The following is a 19654-nucleotide window of genomic DNA, read 5'->3' on the forward strand; positions in this document are numbered from 1 at the left end:
GTAAAAATACTTAACACATTGTCTCTGAGTTTAGCCTGCCTGCTCATGCCAAACTACCCCGAGGGCGAGTGGGGATTAACTGAGTCTGACTCTCCTTTACCCTGACTAGAGTGAGGGTCCTTGCTTGGACAGGGGTAACCTGACTGCCAACCGAAGACCCCATTTCCAACAGCATTTTATATTTCATGTAAGTCACCCCTAAAATAGGCTCCAGATAACCCATAAGGCAGGGTGCTATGTAAGTAAAAGACAGGACATGTAATTGTAATTGTATTTATATAGGGCTTACTACCCCTGATGAGGCATCGAATCGCTTTTTGGCGAGTAGCACGCTACTCCGGAACAACCCAAGAGGAATTAGTGATGGATTAGTATAGGGAAATATGAGTACAGTATTATTATTATTATTATGAGTTAATTTGAGCAGAGGATATGTGAGTTTGTTAGTTGGATTCACTAGAAAAAAGGAGGGATAGAGGAGAGAAGAATCCAGAAGTGTTAATTGGGAGCTAATAGTAATAAGATGAGGCTTGGGATTAGTAAAGGAGAGATGGAGGAGGGAACAGTCTGTGGAAAGGGTTAGGGATATCATAGTAGCAGGAGGGGTTTGGGATGAGTCGAAGGTGAGATAAATGATGGAGAATTTAGAAAGGTTGTTTGGGAGATCATGGTAGTAAACTGAGGTTTGGGGTGAGCTAACTGCTGTAGAGGAGGGCCAAGCTTATGCAGGGTTATTTTGGAAATGAACATGGTAGAATGGGATTGGGATGAATCAGAGTGGGGATGGAGGATAGACTGATGGAGACATAGGGTGATGGGGAGACATAGTAAAGCTTACTTGTAAGTGATACGTGTCCTTGTAGTGAAAAAGTCCCGAAGTTGTTTTTTGCTATTGTGAACCCTTATCCTCTCAATGGACAGCATCAGAAATGTCTTTATATTCTTTTAGTTGGTAATTTCGGATGTGAAAGGAGTGGCATTGTCACTGGTTATGTTTGATTTTAGAAATGCCACTTTTAGGAAGTAGGCATTTCTCTACACTTATTGCTCTCTGTGCCTTACAGCCTGTCTTCAACCTATATTGGGTCTATGTTGGTTGACAGCTCTCCTTGTGCATTCCACCCAGACAGCTGTAAACACAGGACACTAAGCTCCATCTGCATTGATCTGCATACTGGCGGGTCTTCTTGGGCATGAAGGGTGGAAGGGTTCTCACTTACACTTTAAAGGCTAGTGGCCTCACCCCACACAAAGGACTTATAACCCCTGACGGATCTCCTGGCAGACAGGACTGAGTTGAAAGAGGAAAAGGTGCACTTCAAAACCACTTCAGCACTAACTATAAGTTGTGACCCTGCCATGCACTGCTTCTGACCTCACCCATGACATGTTTTATGACACCATTTATGACAGTACCAATGACATCCCAAATGACATCATTGATGATATCACTATGACATCACATGAATAAAGATCCTACATAGTAGATACTAACTTTTGTAAGGAGCCTTGAGTTATTATATAGAGTCGTCTCAGCATGACCATTTCTACTTAATACTGAAACCTGTGTCCACCAGGCATTAAGCTATGAACATGTGCTAGTTTTATAAAAAAAAGATTAACTCTCTGTATAGTTTTCACCACAGTATGAAGTATGTTCTTTAGCATCTTCAGATTGTGATTCTTTTTACCAAATAGTGTTTTTTGACAACTGTTGTGTAGAGTGTACACTGTTCCTAGTAGATTTGTTAATATTCTGTGATGTATTTATCATGAGACAAGGGTACTAGGGTAACCTCTGTTTTACCCCTCATGCTAACTGGGACCGCCTCCTCACCAAGCACCATACTAGCCAATCCTGGTGTATGTCCACTAGTTGAGGCTGGACCCTCTTGAGACATTTGGCATCTCCCTACATGTACCCATACCTATAGCACTCATAGCACTTGGGGATTAACTTCTCTGACTCCTTCAACCCACTCTTCTTGCGGTCATATTGGGACTGAGTATCCTTCCCCTGAGAACTATTTTGAGGGCTCTTGGAGAACTCCTTATTTTTATGTTTTCTCCCCCTCTCCCCTTTTTCTTTCATTAGTGAATTTATCCATCCATATGGGGATCCCCCTCACATATCTTCTTGTGGACCCTGGTGCCTAGCCAGTGGCCCCCCTTCTTAGGAAGCTTCCGGGGGTCAGTGAGGTTACCATCAACTATGTGTTGTCGAAGCTTTGTAAAGCAATAGATGAGCATGTGCTCCCTGTTAATCAAATTGTACAGAACTTTGTAGACATCCACATCACTAACTTTCACCTAACGATCCAATGCCTTGCTAAAAGTGATATACAAAATCCAGCTGGGACGGGCTATCCATAAACCTCTGCCTAAACTTCTGAAGTGTGAGACCATCTTTTCTGATACACATGTCCTTCATGAGTGGATACCTCACTCTGACCTTCTTCTCTAGAGCCAACAGTGCATTGCTCTCTTCACTGGGAATCTGCCTCCAGAGACTGGCTCCCCAGTCCTCCTCGGGGACCCTATGCATCTCCGAGGCAACCTCATAGGCCTCAAATCACTTGTCACAGTAAAGTCAGGCATCAGGGGCTAGTTGTATGAATCATGTTTGCTATTGCTGCGAATCTGGTGGCCCTTTTTGACTAAAAAAATGCATTCTGGTGTGTATGTTCCCAAATTAGGATTTGCTAACATATTACCGAATTGCAATTTAAAACTACAAATACATACTGATTCTGTATTTGTAAGTGGTGTGTTTAGGGCTTCTCTTCCAAATACCTAATCAGAATGTGATGTATGGATGTTTTGCAACCAAAATGTGGTCACAATACAATTTCGCTTTACTACCAACTCAACTCAAATTTGGTGGTAACCCATATGGGAAGGCTGGGATTCCTAATGGGTTGAAAATTGCAAACTTCCTCATTCACATTCATGAGGTACTTCGATTTGTGACCCGCTAGTAATTGCTAAATGAAACTCACAGTTTCATACATTAGAAACAGTGATTTCCTAGTTGCAATTTGCAGAAAATCTCAATTAGGAAATCATTTTGTTTTTTATGTTAGTACATCTGGCCCCAGTTCCTTGGGAATGTAGACCCTCCTGTCTTTTTTGGGCACTGGGGTATCACTGCCACCATTGCTGCAGGTTGCTCTGAAATCTGTTTGGCTTTTAAGTCCAGCTCTTTTTTTACTGATCCCATGAGCCAGTATAACTTTATTTTCCTCTGGGCCTTTATTTTTCCTCCAATGCTCTTTTTGCAGCAGCTGCCTCTGTGGTTGCCCCTAGTTTCAATTTGGCCAGCTTCAGCCTGAACTCCCTTTCAGCCTTCCTATCCTCCAGCTCCCTATGGGACAGGGTTTGGGAGGACACACTGCTCACTGCCTTGGCAGGGAGCTCCATATCTGGCAACAAATTGTCTTCCTCTTCCTCAGGGTGCTGCAGCTCAGGGTCTGCGGCCAGGCCTTTCTCCTTTAATTTCTCCTCCTCCTCCTCAAAACCATCTTTTCCTTGCTCCACTAAGGTTGTTGGCATTTTTTGACTTCTTCCAAGGCTCAGAGGGCTACTTGGAAGTCCATCTTTGTGGCCTTCTTTCCCAAATTCAGCCCACTCTCCTTGCATAGCCTCTCCAGCTCTGTCTTGCTGAGGTTATCCATACTGATCCGCTCAATCTTCATTTTATGCAAAAGGAGGTGAGGTAAAATTAAATTTGGAAAAATAAAAAATAGCCAAATCAGTAACTAGGAGATTTTGTAAATGAAATCTTATTTGATGTTGGATTATTTTTGGGGTTTTAGTGTAACAAAATTACTGAGTGGAACTCCACAAACACAAGTACTGGATCCTTCCATTGAACACCAATATTAAAAATTGGGTTATTAGTTGAAGGACGTATACATCCTTCTCAAACACAATCTTTGCAGGGTGACCCACAAAAGTCACCATTAAGCTTTTCTGAACCCTTAGGTACCTTGGCACAAAACCAGTCAGGCCTAACTTAGAGGCACTGTTTAAAGTATTTATGCAGCACACAAACAGCATAATTAAAAAAATAAAAGGAAATCAAAACAAATTAAATCTAATCAGTACAACCGAAGGTAAGAAATTTTAAAGTTTTAAGTGAAAGGTAGCAGCCAAAAGATCAAAACTCCAACTGCAGGCACAAAGTCATGCATGACCCGGGCAAAGTCAAAAGTTATGGCTGACCACCATAAAGCATGGTTTGTATACAAATGCTGGAATGGGCCCATTCTCGGCTTACCATCAGACTTAGAAGACACTTCAGAGAAAATTTCCTGAGAAGGTAAAGTTCAGTGGGGCATGGGGACCACCAGTGTCTGTGGAGGAGGCGTCATCATCAGGGAGCCGCTCAGCAAAGATGCAGTGAAGACTTCTATAGGCAAACTTTGCCATGTTTTTGAAGTTGAAAATCTCCAGTAGGGACAAAGCTGCAGGCTGTAGCTGATGAGGCCTCCACATGGTCGGATATCCTTTCTAAGAGGTCCCGCTGAACAGGATTTGCTGCTGCAGAGAATAACATAGCAGGAGCTACCACAAAGTCAGACTGAGCAGTGCTGGACCTCTGGTGGATCGGCAACCAGGTAGGTTCTGTCCTCTTCAGGTTCTCATGCCACTTTTTGATGAACATTTTTTAAGCCCCAAGTTTTAGGTTTTGGCTGGAGGAGCATCTTTAGCACCACTTCTAAGGGCCCAGGACTGGTTGGGAAACATTTGGGGCAGTCAAGGCTCACTCCAGGCAGAGGCCAAGTGGAGGGTTCAAGGTCTCTAGAGCTTGCTATGATTCTGTTGCTTGCACTGGAAGCCAACCAAGTAAGCCTTGAAGTAAATCAGGTGGTCCTGGGATCAAGCAGTAAGGCAAGTCTCAAGTATCAGGGCAGTCCTCTGGTAGCAAACAAGGCAGTTTTCAGAGGTACAAAAGCAGGCCTCAAACAGCAGAGCTTTTGTTTGAAGTACAAGGTAGTCTTTCTGGTGGCCCTGGACAGGTCCAGAAGTGAATTGAAGCGTTAGTCTAAGGGTCCAATATTTATGCCCACCTTTGAAGTGGGGGAACTTTCCAGGCTACCCCTCATCTAGCTCTGGAGATTTCCTTGTTTCCACTGCCTTGGCTCAAAGTGGTCTAGGGTGGCAACAGGCTGGTGTCAAGTTCCTTTGTGAGTGTGCTCGAGCCATTGCTTTAAAATCTAAGTGGGGCAGGGAACAGCTCTGCCCCACCCATCCTAACAACACCTAGTTGACCTTTGTGTAACTGTCTGGGAGGAATACACATAGGCCAGCTTCCATTTTAATCTCAGTCATGTGATGCATGACAAGGACTACAGACCCCAAATGGTGAGGACAAGAAAATGTCATCTATCTAAAAGTGCATTTTCAGAATTGTGACCTAAATTCTGACTTTACCATTTCAGAAGATTTTTAATTATAATTCTTTTGAGACCAGACATTACATTTTGACCTCTTCCTAATCAAAGGTTAGCATATATTAAATGTAATAAAGTAACCCAACGTAAGGTTGAGGTAGGCCTTACACTAGAGAAAAATGAATTTTGGGGATATTCACTACCAGGACATGTAAATCGTTAAAACATATGTCCAGTCCTTTAAATACAATGCACCCTACTCTCTGGGCTGTTTAGGACCCATAGGGGTGATATTTACAAATAAAAAAGATTTGGACCTGGCAAAAGGTTAATTTTACCAGGTTGAATTAGCACACAGACTATAATGGCAGACCTGAGGCTTGCTTTAAAGGGATACTTAAGTGGGTGGTGTAGTATTTTGAGACTATGTGCTCTAGGACTAGGCAGATCTGGATGGACTTAGAGAGGAGATTTCACAACCTGCTGGGCCGTGTTAAGGTGTGGTTAGTAATGGCTATGATGTAATAAGTGATTTGGTGTGTGTTTGTATGCAGAGGAATAAAGATGTCTAATCAATAGTCCAGTGTGTGGCGTGGTCTTTGCATGCTTCTGGGCTGGGGGATACGCTACAACTGGCGATGAACATAGGATACACAAAGATTGTCTATCTGCGTGGCCAACCGGATGCACTACAGCGGTCTTCTATTTAGACAGAAATTTTGACATTTGATGCCCAGACTTGAGCTGGTCCAAATCCAGGTGACCTTCTGATCTAGGACAGTCCCCTAATCCCTCATCAAAAAACAGGGATTGGGGGATTCTCTTGATCACGCCCTAGATTTGTATTCACAGATCACATCTGTCTCGGCTACATGCTCTGTGATACTCAATACTTTGAGGAAAAGTTTGGGCTTTCTTCCAGGGTTCTGTAGGAAAGCAGTTAGCAACACCAAGGTCACTTCAAGACTGGACTATGGTAATTCCCTGTATTTGGGGCTGCCTGAATAGTCTATTCAGTGTCTGCCTGTGTGTGGTGCAGAATGCTGCAATTCGATTGCTGCTGCAAATTCCTTGGTTTCAGTCGGTCTGTGCACATCTTTGGAGTCCACACTGGCTTCTGGTGCAGTAAAGAGGGAAGGCCCAAGATATGTTTACAAAATCTAGTACAGTGACATATTCCTCTTCTAAATTTAAGATCAACTGTCCCCATGCTTCTTACCATGCCTAGAGTTCATGTGCATGTACTGTAGGCCACTCTTTTACTTTTTTGGCAGCCAAACAGTGGGATTTCATGGCATTTGATATGCGTTTGGGGCTGTTATTGTCCATCTTTGAGAAGAATCTGAAAATGTGGCTTTTCAGTCTTGACTAATGCACGGTATCTTAGCATCAGGACACACTAGATTGGGTAGATGTTTTGTGCTTTAAAAAAAATCATGTTTTAAGTGCCATGACATATCAAAATTGAAACAAAAGCTAAAATGGTTTCTTTCTCAGAAGCGGTGAAGGGCCCTATACTTCCTCCATACCTGCCACGCGCTCCCAAAAAACAAAGCAAAACAACATAATGTTGGTGACCCAAGAGCAGGTCTAAAGTCTACAACATATGACAGCAGTATATAAAGGATAATATCAGCTCCCAGGGTCCAAGAAACAAGTCTATCCACTATTCCAAAAATGTAAGAGATGTGAAAATAATAATCCACAGTGTTTCATAAACTGGATACTGAAATGGCAGTAACTTAACAGCAGAGCAACTTCAGTGTTGTGGTGTAACTACATACGATGCGCTCTGCCTCGCCCCAGATCCAGCAGAATGTGGCGAGGGGGCTCTGAGATTCCTGTATCTCATAGATATCAGTGCCCGTGCTTTAATGCCGTTTTTTGTGCAATGCAATGTTTGGACTTCTTATCATAGGCACATTTTTGGCCCCTTTGTAATGCAGTGCAAAAGGATGTGCAAAATCAATAACTTGCTGCGATGACAATTCTGTGCACATTTTGTAAGCCAGCTGATGAACAACATTCTTTTTGATGTCCTTTATGCCCTTATACTGTGGCCGCATTGATATTCACATACCAATAATCTGTGGATCAACCCTTAAATGCCGGTGTTTGAACACATTTCCTGCAGTAATAGCTCATATTTGACTATTTCTCCAGCCTCATATTTCTCAGGTCATAGCTGGTGAAATGTCCAAGGACATCAGGACTGCAGCTTTCGTTGAATGTTGCTTGTCATCCCGATTTGGCTGTAATTTAAGTTTTTGTCCGAGATAGGAGTATTTATTACTCACTTTTCTTTTTTTCTTTTTTTATGCAGATTAGCTCTCTCTCTTTCCATCAACTTTAGAACCTGAGACTGCAAAAGATAGCCAATGCTGCTTAAAAATGCGAAAGAGTCTGCAGCAGATCCTGTCAAATTTAATCCTTAACTAGTGCTTAATTTGAGCCAGTTGCAGGTGGGGCCCACTGAAACTCATTTTTGTGGACCAGAACCGAGAGCAAGAAAAAAAAACATACATGGAGGAAAAAAGGAGGAAGAGTACATTCAAAGACTTTGACAAAGGGATAAAGCAAGAACCAGCAAGAGTAGGATAAAGGGCAAAAAGTGTAAAGTGTTGAATTAAAGCGGCATGTGGTAGAATTAAGACTAGCAGGGTATTCTGCACTCCCACATTCAATAGCACGGGAGACGGGCTTCTGAACAGAACACCGGGACCCTGCATTTAGAGCCAGATGTACAAAAGGTTTTAGATGTAAAAAAAGGCAAATTGGGCCATTTGCGACCTCTAAATAGCCTTTTGCCATGTACCACACCCATTTTGCGATCCTGTAACCTATTACCAAATCGCAAAATAGGGTTTGTGAGTTGGTATTAGGAAGTGGGATGTAAAGGACATCCCTTCCTAATAGCAAGTCACAGGGTCATGTACGAAAGTTTTGCAAACGGAATACGGTCAGAAAATATTCATGTTTTACCAACTCCATGAAGGAGGTGGTAACCCATTTGCGAATGTGAAGGGGGCCCCAAAGGGACCCTTTCTCCTTTGTGAATGTGGGTGCCAACATTTTTTAACAACTGGCAGTTCTCATTTTTGTTTTTGATTTGCATCATCTTAACCTTTAAGGAAAACGGTCTGCATTACAAAAAAAAAATTTGCTTTATTTAAAAAGCAATCTTAGACATTGTGGTCTGCTGACCCCAGCAGGTCATCATCCCTGTGATTACATGCCATTCCCAGTGGTTCGCAAATTGTGGCTGGCCACATAAATACTGATGAAGCAGGTCCGATTGCAACTCACTGGGAATCACAAACAGTGTCTGAGACACTGTTGTACATCACAGTTTGTGATTTCAAAATAGTGTATCGCTAAAATTCACTTTTAGGAAATCACAAAACCACGCTTTCGTTCATCTGACCCTTAGTCTATTACACATGTAGCACAGTCCTTAACAGCACCTCAGGCGACATTTGTCTGCAGACATCAATATTTACCATGGTCCTATTATAAGAAGGTGCAAAATGCAGCACTCAATTTAAATACTGGAATAAGGAAAAGCTAAACGGACTCACTGTGGAAAATTGAATTATCTTAAAAGTAGGTCGAACAACTCTTTCGGCGTGCACACCTGGAAATCCAGATGTTCACGTAATGAATCAGCAGTGCTGTTAAACTCCCCTCCTGTAAATGAAACCTAAAACCCTAAAGTAGTTTTCTCTAGAGGCAGCAGGAAACTGTTGCCAGACCATCCTTAAAATCTGAAAATTGCATCTAATCAGATAACACCTAATGCATTCTTAAGATTCTTGTAGACTAATGTTTAGCCTTCGGTGTTATTGGCCTGCTTTTTATGTTAGTTGAAGTGTTTGGATTATTTGTGTTTGTACATTCTCTATTTCTATATCTTTTTAACACTAGTACGAAAGTATTCAAAATGATCGATGTTTATATTCAAATTAAATAAGATTAGTATCAATATTCGCGACTTTCAAAAAATGCAAATATAATCCCTTTTATCTCTTGTAATGATAATGACTCTGACCTGTTCTAATTCCACTGCTGCTCAATGTTGAAATTAACATAGACAGTAAGACAATGTACAAATACTTATTTAGTTCCTATCAACGGCAGTTCATGCTGCCGAAAGCATCGACAAAGAAAGCAGAAAGAAAGGCTGTGCATAAATCTGTGCTTGGTTTGATTTTGAAAAGTGAAAAATATGTTGTTTGAACGCAGGTTTCTCATTGGTAATTCAAACATATATTATGTTTGATGTGTTTACCTGCAAATGCAGCAAGCACTAATCATGTTAAAATGAAACAAATACTGCCAAAATCAACAGGTCTGATGTCCTATGTGTGTGTGTTTTTTGTGTGCGTTTTAAGGCTGTCCAAGTAACTGCAGGGTGGATTATTTGGTAGTCGTTTGCAGCTCACACAACAACACACGCTGAAGGAAGAACTCACTTCCAAGGGGTAGGGAGACATCATCTCCGACCTCATCCAGCGAGGTTGTCTCGTCTGAAAGATTTTGCATTAAATTGAAATCTGTTTCTGTTTTTGTGTCTTCCCACTTCCTTTTACTCTATGGTGTTTTCGCTCTCTCTTTTCCCTTTTTTCTTCTCTCTCTCTCTCTCTCTCTCTCTCTCTCTCTCTCTCTCTCTCTCTCTCTCTCTCTCTCTCTCTCTCTCTCTCTCTCTCTCTCTCTCTCTTTCTTTTTTTGTTTTCTATGTTGTGGGTAAAGGAGGAATGTTATGTATATCACCTGGATAAGCCCATGCATGTCACCACGTAGTTGAAGGGGTGTTCTGATAGCTGACAAAGGGACTAGTGGTTGGTTTGTATAAGATAATGACAAAAAAGAAATAAAGGTGGCCATGTTTCTGACCCCGTGGATTGTTCTACCAGCTACAGCCTGGGGTCTGATCTGTGCTTTCTCCATGCCATTCACATTTCACAGCATACAACAACCTCCAGCCTTCTACCTTCACAACGAGTTACAGAACCTTAAAGGATCTCTCTTGCTCTCTTATTTTCCTTCAATTCTTTTATATTTTCAGGCAGCTATATTTATTATCTTCTACATTGCAACCTATTATGTGTAAATGTGGGCTAATCTCTAGTTTTTTTTTTTTTTTTTTTTTTAATCTGTTTATTAAACACAATCTTCACACAACAATACAATAGCTGTACGTTATTTTGCAGTTCGTTTATACACTTGTATAATTTTACACAGCATTGCTACACCGTAAGGTGTCAAAGAGAAAGGAGGGGAAGAGGGGATGGAAAGAGGGGAACGAGGGTAACTGGAAGGGAGAACCTTTATAACCAATCCTAAGAATGCGAGGAAATTAAGGGCGGGGTAAAAGGAGGGTACAGTGGCATTTAGCGTGCAAGCTATTGTGGGAAGTGATTGCGGCTTAAGGGGTCTGGCCAATCACTGACGGTATCCGTAATTAAGGTGGAGATCACCTCAAGGGTATAAAAAGTGTCTGTGGTGTTGACAGGTTCAAGGGCAGGGATATTTTACATGTTATAAATGTATGTTACATGCATGTATTAACGCGTGGGGTGTGACTGGGCACAGCTAAGAAATATCATTTGAGGAAGAAGGAGGATATTAGCGATGAGTGCATTTGAGGACAATCAGAGTTGATGCCGTGTGGCTAAAGTATTAACAGTGTCAGCCCAAGCTGTGTTGTTTGTGTGTTGTATCCTGTTCACGGGAGATACATGTCGTCTCTGGCCTCTATTGCCACCACGAACGTGTCCCAAACCTCCGGGCCCGCAAGAATGAGACCTCTGTATTGTAGCAAGCGCAGCGTCTGGGCTTCAGCTTGAGATCGGCTATGTAACTCATGTAGCCATGTCGCGTGGGAGGGGGCATGTGGAGCTTTCCAATGTGTTGCTATCAAACGTTTATACACCACAAATGCCAGGTCTATAAACCTGTGCGTATGTTTGTCTGTTTTGGCTCGATGTCGTATGCCGAGTAAGCAGGAGTCAGGCGTGGGTACCAGGGTGTGAGATGAGATCTCTGCTGTGATCTCCGTCACTCGTTGCCAGGCCGAGTTTATCGAATGGCAACTCCAAACCATATGATAGAAGTCAGCTGCTGGTGTAGCGCATCTGGGACATGTTGGCGTTGTATTGGGGTAGATGTTTGGGATGCGAGCTGGTGATAAATATGATTGGTGAAGATAATTAAATTGGGTGTAACGTAGGCGAGGATTACGGGATATTGATTTGATTGTTGCGAGGGCGGTAACCCAGGTCTTCTGTGGTAGTGGGGTAGGAAGGACAGAGTCCCAGCGCGCTTTCGCGTGTGGCAGTGTTGTGCATATTGCTTCGAGCAATGCTTTATATAGTGTGGTAATAATGCTCTTTGAGCTGCCAATGGTTAGGATAGTGGTGAGCAGTGAGGATTCGGGAGGTTCCGAGTCTCCTACGCCCCAGATATTGTTGAGCAATAGCTTTATGGCATTAAATGTTAGATAGGCCCCATTTTGCATAATGCCTACAGTCACCAGTTCCGCAAAAGTATGCATCGCGGAGCTAGAGTATAAATCACCTAATTGCAGCGTGTTCATTTCTTGTGTATCATGGTGTATTGACAGGGTTTGGGTACCCGGCAATTGAAGCAGTGGCAACAGAGGCGAATAGGGGAACGATGTGGTCTTATTTTGGACATATCTGCGCCAACAGAATCGGGCTGCCTCTCGTAATATTAGTCTGGAAGGCGTGTGGGGAGTGCTAGTTAGTATCGAGAGCAGCAGCCCCTGTGGTGCTGTATGTGTCTGTAACATCTTGCTTTCAACCGACGGGGTGTCTCGTAACCATGTGGACAGCCATGATAATTGAGCGGCTGCATAATATCTTTCAAAGTTAGGCATTCCCAGTCCACCCATCTCCTGCGGGTGTTGCGTTATTAACAACGCCACTCTGCGTCTATCTTTACCCCAGAGTAAATCAGTTAGCATTGATTGCAGCTTGTTAAAAAAAGAGCGTGGTAAGCACAGCGGGAGAGCTGTAAAGTAATACAAAAACCTTGGAAGAAAATCTCTAGGTTTATTTTATGTTCATTTTAGAATGTTCACCTCACACGGGGGCATTTGACAAACACCCCTTGACGTTCATCCCTGTGTGGGTTTGATAGGGATGAAGAATTTGGTGACGGTTGGATTAGGTGTTGTGCCATGTTATTATTTACTAAAGATGCTTCACTGCTTACCTGGATTGCAGATAGCTGTAACTCCTCATCATGTGATCGGGTACAGGAGTAGAAGTTACAGTTGAATCACTGTGATGGATTTCGTCGGTGTGGATTTAAAACCAGGATTTGTGCGTAACGGAGATTTTATATTTCGGAAACCCAGTAAGGTAATTAAAGTCAATAAAAACAATGTGATAACAGACAATGGTAGAACTTGGAATCTTAGGAGAGTGGTTAAATGTTCTAAGTGCATTCCTACTAATTCTGTTCCTCATTATGAGGCGAGTCTGGCTGGTGAATTTGCAACACTACATAGTGGAAGTGATCGTTTTTGTGGGGTAAGGAATGAGTATGTTCCTTCCATAGTATCTGAAACTGGGATTGAAATCAATCCTGAACTGGAGTTTAGCCAGTTTTATAGGACAAAAGTGACACAGAAGTGACATTGTAACTTCTTGTTTCAAGTTAGAAGGAAGATTGCAAGCCAAATCTGTGAAACAATGTTTTTAAATACATTTTTATGTGCATCTTCCTTACCTCATATACTTTTTAGTGGTAGATTCTAATCTAGCCCTGTCATGTTTTGTATGGCCAGAATGGTCATAGAAAATCCGGCTTACTGATGAAGTTAGATTTGAAGTTAGATTTAATATTACTATCTTAGAAATGCCACTTTTAGAAAGTGGGCATTTCTCTGCACTTACTGCCATCTGTGCCTTACAGCCTGTCTCAAATCCACGACTGGTCTGTGTTGGTTGACAGCCCCCCATTGTGCATTCCACCCAGACTGCCGTGAACACAGGACACTCAGCCACATCTGCAGTTGCCTGCATACTGAATGGGTCTCCATGGGCAGGAAGGGTGAAGGGGTTATCTCTTACACTTCAAAGGCTAGTGGCCTGCCCTCACCAAGGACTGGTAACCCCCCACAGGGATCCTGGCAGACAGGACTGGGCTGAAAGAGGAACTTGTGCCCTTCAAAACCACTCTTTGAAGTTTCCCACACTTCAAAGGCACTTTTGGGTATATTTACTGGGTCTCTGATCCTACCAAATAAGACACTTCTAGATCTACACCTGAACTCTGTCAGCGGAACTGCCTGGCTGCCCAAAGGAGTAATCTGGACTGCTTTGCTGAGAAGGACTGCTGCTCTGTTTGTTGCCCTGCTGCCTGCTGTCCTTTGACTCTGTTGGAAGAACTCTGTCTTCCCCAAAAGTGCTCTCCAAACGCTTGGATTGAGCTTGCCTCCTGCTCTGAAGTCTCAGGAACAGCAAAGACTTCACCTACTAGCTTTCAGCTAGTTTTCTGACTTCAAGGATGCCAGGAAGGAATTTAGCGATACCAGCACCTATGCCGCAGCCTGCTCCCTCTCTATGGGCATTGCTGCATGCAACTATTGCGGCCTACAACGCAAGTCCGACTTTGCCACAGCACTGCTGATGTCACACAGGGTCATCACAACACTGTGAAATCGACACATTACGTCTTGACCGACTGGATCCATCAACCCCGCCAGGTCAGAAGGAAGTGACGCATTGCCACTGACACTGCACCTGCTCTCCCTGCAACCAAATGTAACCAATGCTTCTCCTCTCCCTGCCTCGCAGTGCCTCCACACAAAGAGGAGCATAACCCCTGTAGAGTGTCTGGCACCAGGCAAGGAAGGGCAGGGACCTTGTGCACTTCAAAGTCTTCTCTTTGAATGCTCCCCAACTTCAAAGGCTCAACTAGGTATACGTAGTGGACCCCATATCCCAGCAAATCAGAATTCTGCTGGAACCAAGGATATTCTGCCAGGAGGAAGAGCTGCTGTGCTATAGGAGGGACTATGACAGTGCTAACTGCATTGCTGTGTTGTTCTACTGCCTGTTGATTGCTGTGCTGTAGGAGAGACCGCTACTTTGCTACCTGCTCTACTGTGTTGGCCTGTTGCCTGTTGCCTGCTTCACTGCTTGACACATGGAAAGGGGTTCAACAATGACGCCTTTTCTGACCACACATATACAATAAAAATGTATTTTGAATCAGGCCTTTAGGCCTGATAATGACATTGACGGACGGGATTACTCCATCTTAATTGTGACAAATATCCTATCGCCATATTACAAGTTCCATTATATCCTATGGAACTTGTAACACGGAGGACTGGATATCCAATACATTTGGGACAGAGTAATCCCCTCCGCCAAGGTCGTAATCAGGCCCTTAGTGCCTTGAAGTCTGAATACCATCAGCATTCTGTGTTTGTATATCTCACTGACCAGAGTCATGGTGCTCTGGCTTCTATTTATCTGATTTATGAACACTGGGCTTTCTGATGTATTGAGTAGCAGTGCCTCACACCAGTTAAAGGGAACTGTACAAAGTAATTTTTTCTTCACTTGCACTCGTATTCTCGGTCTTTTTCTGAACTATTTTTACTGGTATTATGACTCTGTGCATAGTGACACTGCTATTCTTTGTGCCCTTTGTGCCCCGGCACTGAAATGGGATAGACAAAACTGGTTTCCATCAATTGGTATATTTAAATTTCCTGTAAAACCATGATAGATAGCATCGAAACTTCACCACGTACATGGTAGTTAAATGTCATATGTGGGCAGTGGTATGGATTTACACTACCCACATATGTGACAAATGTAAGTGGCTGCCAGGAGCTCCACTATGTTCTGTCAGGGCTGCAGTTTAAAACATGTTATTGATGCACAGAAAGGAAAAGTTCCATGGAGGAAAGATTCTTTCTAGATACTGATATTTCGTCCATAAAGTGTGCCTCATAAGCCCACAGGGATCAATATAAAAACTGTTTTATACTAGATATTGGAAATAGTGTGCCCTAGCAGTGACTAAATACCCAGAATATGTTTCATTGTGTAGGTTCATTTAGATTCTCCATGAACAGATCTAGTTACAATTAAACTCTTTAATATATATTTTCACTTGAGAAAATACTAGCAAAATGATTCAAAGTTATTTTCCACTCAGCTTTGTAAATCTAGTTTCATGGTGAAAGTAGATTTTTGATAGCTTTTGATACATTTATTGACAGGAAGTGAGGGGGCACCTCATGCAAATAGGAAAGTAGTTCAGGCGGGGCAGAGCCCCTTGCAATGATGATAAAAGGGGTGGCCAATTTCTAGCTCCTGGGAATTTTTAAAAGGAAATGAAGTGGAAGCATTAGAAAATGAGGTAGGCATAGGGCAAGCAAGTAGACAGGATGGACTGGCAACTCACCACCTCCTTAGAACATGTCCAGAACTGAGAAGGCAACATCTGAAAAAAAGGCCCTCCTGTAAATGAAAGACTCAAGGACTCCTGACTCTCCTTGGCACATAGGGTTTGGAACTGCTCGCTAGGGGTTGAGTGGATGACCACCTATTTTCCTATTCAGAAAGCAGAAGGACTCCTGATTCAAAAAGGTGACAACAGAGGATTTAACCCCTCAGAACTCTTGCATGAAGAGATTCTTTGTACCTAAATACTTGAATTGAGGACCAAGTGCAGCAGGAATGACCAGAAAGAACTTTTCCAGCAGTAGGGAAAAAATGAGGCGTAGTGTTTTTTCCACTTCCAGAGGGCTGGAACAAGGAGTTCGAAAAACTAAGAGTGCAAGTAAAAGAGGGATGTACTGCTTGAAGTTTTTGCCACACTGAAAACAGGTTTATTGACACTTGGCAGTAAAGGTTGCTGTATCTGTCCTTCTGGAGCCCTGCCCAGCAGCAGCTTCCAAACTTTTCCTGCTGGAGGATTTTGAGAACCAAAAAAGCGCTAAGCCCAAAGGTGATGTCTAGGACCAGGACAAATATTTTGATTGACAAAGTGTCTTAGGGCTACAAAATTCATATTTGTCCGGTTTGAAGCTTTTGCCTCCAAAACAAATAGCTTCAGGTGGATAACAACATATCCAACTTCAAGGCATCGTCATCTTTGGACCTTACCCTGTTGAAAGTTCCATCATGGCTGGCCTAAAATCATACCTAGATTCTGAACCACAGCAATTTGATACTTTACATTGAGGAGTTACCTTTTACATGTGTTTTTACTTAAAACCTTAAACATTCCTATCTGCTGTTCTCCTTGTCGGATTCTGCAAATGTTTGGTGTATTTTTTTCTTATTGCTTGAAATAGAATTAAAAAATAAAAAATAGAAATTCACTTAAAATACCAAAGGTTACAGGGACGTTATAGTTAGGTTCACATTTCAAATGTGCAAAACCATAGAAATTCATCAGTTATAGTTAGAGTTACCTCAAGTAACTATAACTTGTGCCCTAAGGTAACTATAACTCGCGCCTCCGCCAAGCACAGTCTTTTTGTTAAAAATGTTCTTGCAAATATTACATTGGTATTATTAATGATGTTATCAAAGATGTCATGAGTGCCTTAATTTGTGGGGTAATCAGCTGTACATGGGGAGGGCCCGAGTTATAGTTACCGTAGGGCACGAGTGATAGTTGTTTGAGGTAATTCTAACTATAACTGCTGAATTTCTATGGTTTGTACGTTTAAAATGTGAGCCTTACTATAACTTAATAATGTTTTTTTCAGTGAATTTCTCTATCTTATTTTAAATTATATTTCCTAAAAATAATGTCCCTGTAACCTTTGGTATTTTCAGTGAATTTCTATGTTTTTTTATCATTTAGTAATTTTCATTACTAAATGTTAGTCCAATCACTGCCGCGCATGGCCTTTGGCTGTGCACGGCGGGGGTTGGCCACAGGGTTTGGCCTCCGGTCAGGCCTGAGGCCACCCCCCTATAAGCACTCAACCTTGTATCATGCACAGACTTCACCCGTGCACAGCAGGGGTTGCCTCCAATGGCTGGTCTGCAGCCAGTCCCTGTGGCCAAACCCCCTCACCACTCAACCCCATGCTGTTGCCAGCCCTTAGGCTGTGCGTGGCGGAAGTTGGCTGCAGCCTCTCTGGGTGTCAGAATAGGTGTGAGAGGGTTATCTAGGGTGAGAGTGGCTGTGAGAGTGTCTGTCTGGGTGTGAGAGTGCATACATCAGTATTCTAGTGGGTGTGGCAGTATGTGTGCGGGTCTGTGAGTGGGTGCATGAGGGTATCAGTGTATCTGTGAGTGGGTGTGTGAGAGTATGAGTGGGTCTGTGAGTGGGTGCATAACCGTCTGAGTGGGTCTGTGAGTGGGTGCATAAGGGTCTGACTGGGGTTGTGAGTGGGTGCATGAGGTGTGTGAGTGGGAGAAAGAGATTAAACGAGAGAGAGAAATAGAGTAAGAGGGAGAGAGATAGAGACTTTTTGAGGCTTTGATGAATGACATACTTAAAAGTAGATGTTTTTGCACAATTTTAAAAGAAAAATGTATTTGTCATTTAAAAAAAGTAAGATGATCTTTCATATGAGCCTTAAATATTTTCACTTTAAAAAATAAAATAAAAGAGGGAAACAAGTCCAGCTGGACTCGAACCCGCAATGCTGAGTGGGGAGGTCTGTGATCTTCACACTGAGCTATTGTTTTATTTTTTTACTTACTTTTTAGCCCTTTATTGGCTATCTGGGACTGTGGAGGAGCCAGTAAGAGCTCCCCCGCGGTCCCTACATGTTTTTTTTTTATATTTTGTAATCTGCCCCTTACAGGATATGTGGATCTGCAGTTCCGTGGTTGCTGGAGCAAACCTGCATGCAGAGAACAGAGATGACAGCTCTGCTTCTTGGCAGTGGGACCTTTTTGACAGGTTCTGCTGACAAAAAGCGGAGTGTTTGCTGTGACTTGGCTGCAGCAGCCAAGACACAGCAACAGCTATGTCCTTGGGGTGGGCACTCCGGGACATAGCAGGAGCTGGCCCTGGAGGGTGGTGGTCCCCAGAGCCATCAGTGGCTTCATGAGGGGGGTCACGTGACCCCCCCCCTCCAAAGTGCACATATACCTGGGGAGGTGATAGTCCCTGGGGCTACAGGAAGTCTGAAAATGACCCCCTTCACTTTCCTAACTCTTTGCCCCGAGGAGGTTGTGGCTGCGCAGCCTCCCCATATACAATATAAATATAGCCCTGGGGAGGTGGTTGTCCCCAGGGCAGCAGGGGGGCGATGGGCCTCCCCCACACAATTCACACATTTTGGCCTAGAGAGGTGGTCCCGAGGTATGGAGGCTGCTGGTCCAAATGCATAAGTGGCAAAAATCATCTCGGGAGGTGATGGTCCCAAGGGCTGTGAGGCCCCACCACATTCAAAATAATCAATGCCGCCGGGACCTGGCTCACCCGGGGGCTTATGAAAGAACAAGCACAGGAGTCTGCGCTTGTTTTTTTTTCATCTTTTTGCTGTGAATATCACAATTTTGCAGCAGAAAAATTTCTCAAAAACTACTGAACGGATTTACACCTAATAAGCAAAAGATCAATCTGTGTACCAAAGATAACTTTCTACCAAATTTGTTGTAAATCCGTCCAGTGGTTCGGGCTGTAGACAAGTCCAAAGGTCTGATGGGAATTAACATAGGGAACGCAACTTTTTTGACCCCCCCCCCTTTTTCTCAGCCCCGGCTTCACAGATTACCCCGAAACTTTAAATGCCCAACAAGAATCACCACAACACTTTGGAAAATGTTGTGAAGATTTGGCAAACGGTGCCAAAGATATAGGCAAGTCAAAAAACGCTTTTTCTTTGGAAACATGGTCCTAACTATAACTACCTTTTGGCGACCACCGCTAGGTAATATATACATATATATATATATATATATATATATATATATATATATATATATATATATATATATATATATTTAAATATATATATATATATATATATTTATTTATTTATATATATATATATATAAAATCTGTAAAGTTAGTACTGATTGTTGATTTGTTTAACTCTCTCTCTGGAGAATTGCCTGATGCTTGATCCATAACTATCAGGAGTCCAGAAAAATGTCATCGAGAATTGTGCTGAGGCCTAACCAGGCTGAGTATATTAAGTTGGTATGCTTTACCACTTCAGTAATCAGCTCACTTTCTAACAGGAAGAATTTGATGTCTTTGATCATCTAAGGGTTCTTTCTAGTGAACTATGT

At 42.7% G+C, this 19654-nt stretch overlaps 1 protein-coding gene across 1 annotated transcript in view; it reads left to right on the top strand.

Annotated features, from left to right (window-relative positions):
* CPZ (carboxypeptidase Z) overlaps window positions 1-19654 on the top strand; it is a 274165-nt gene that overhangs the window by 27422 nt on the left and 227089 nt on the right. The gene's annotated exons all lie outside the window — the stretch shown is intronic.

The sequence above is a fragment of the Pleurodeles waltl genome, chromosome 1_2, assembly GCF_031143425.1.
Source record: "Pleurodeles waltl isolate 20211129_DDA chromosome 1_2, aPleWal1.hap1.20221129, whole genome shotgun sequence".
NCBI classification, from domain to species: Eukaryota; Metazoa; Chordata; class Amphibia; order Caudata; family Salamandridae; genus Pleurodeles; species Pleurodeles waltl.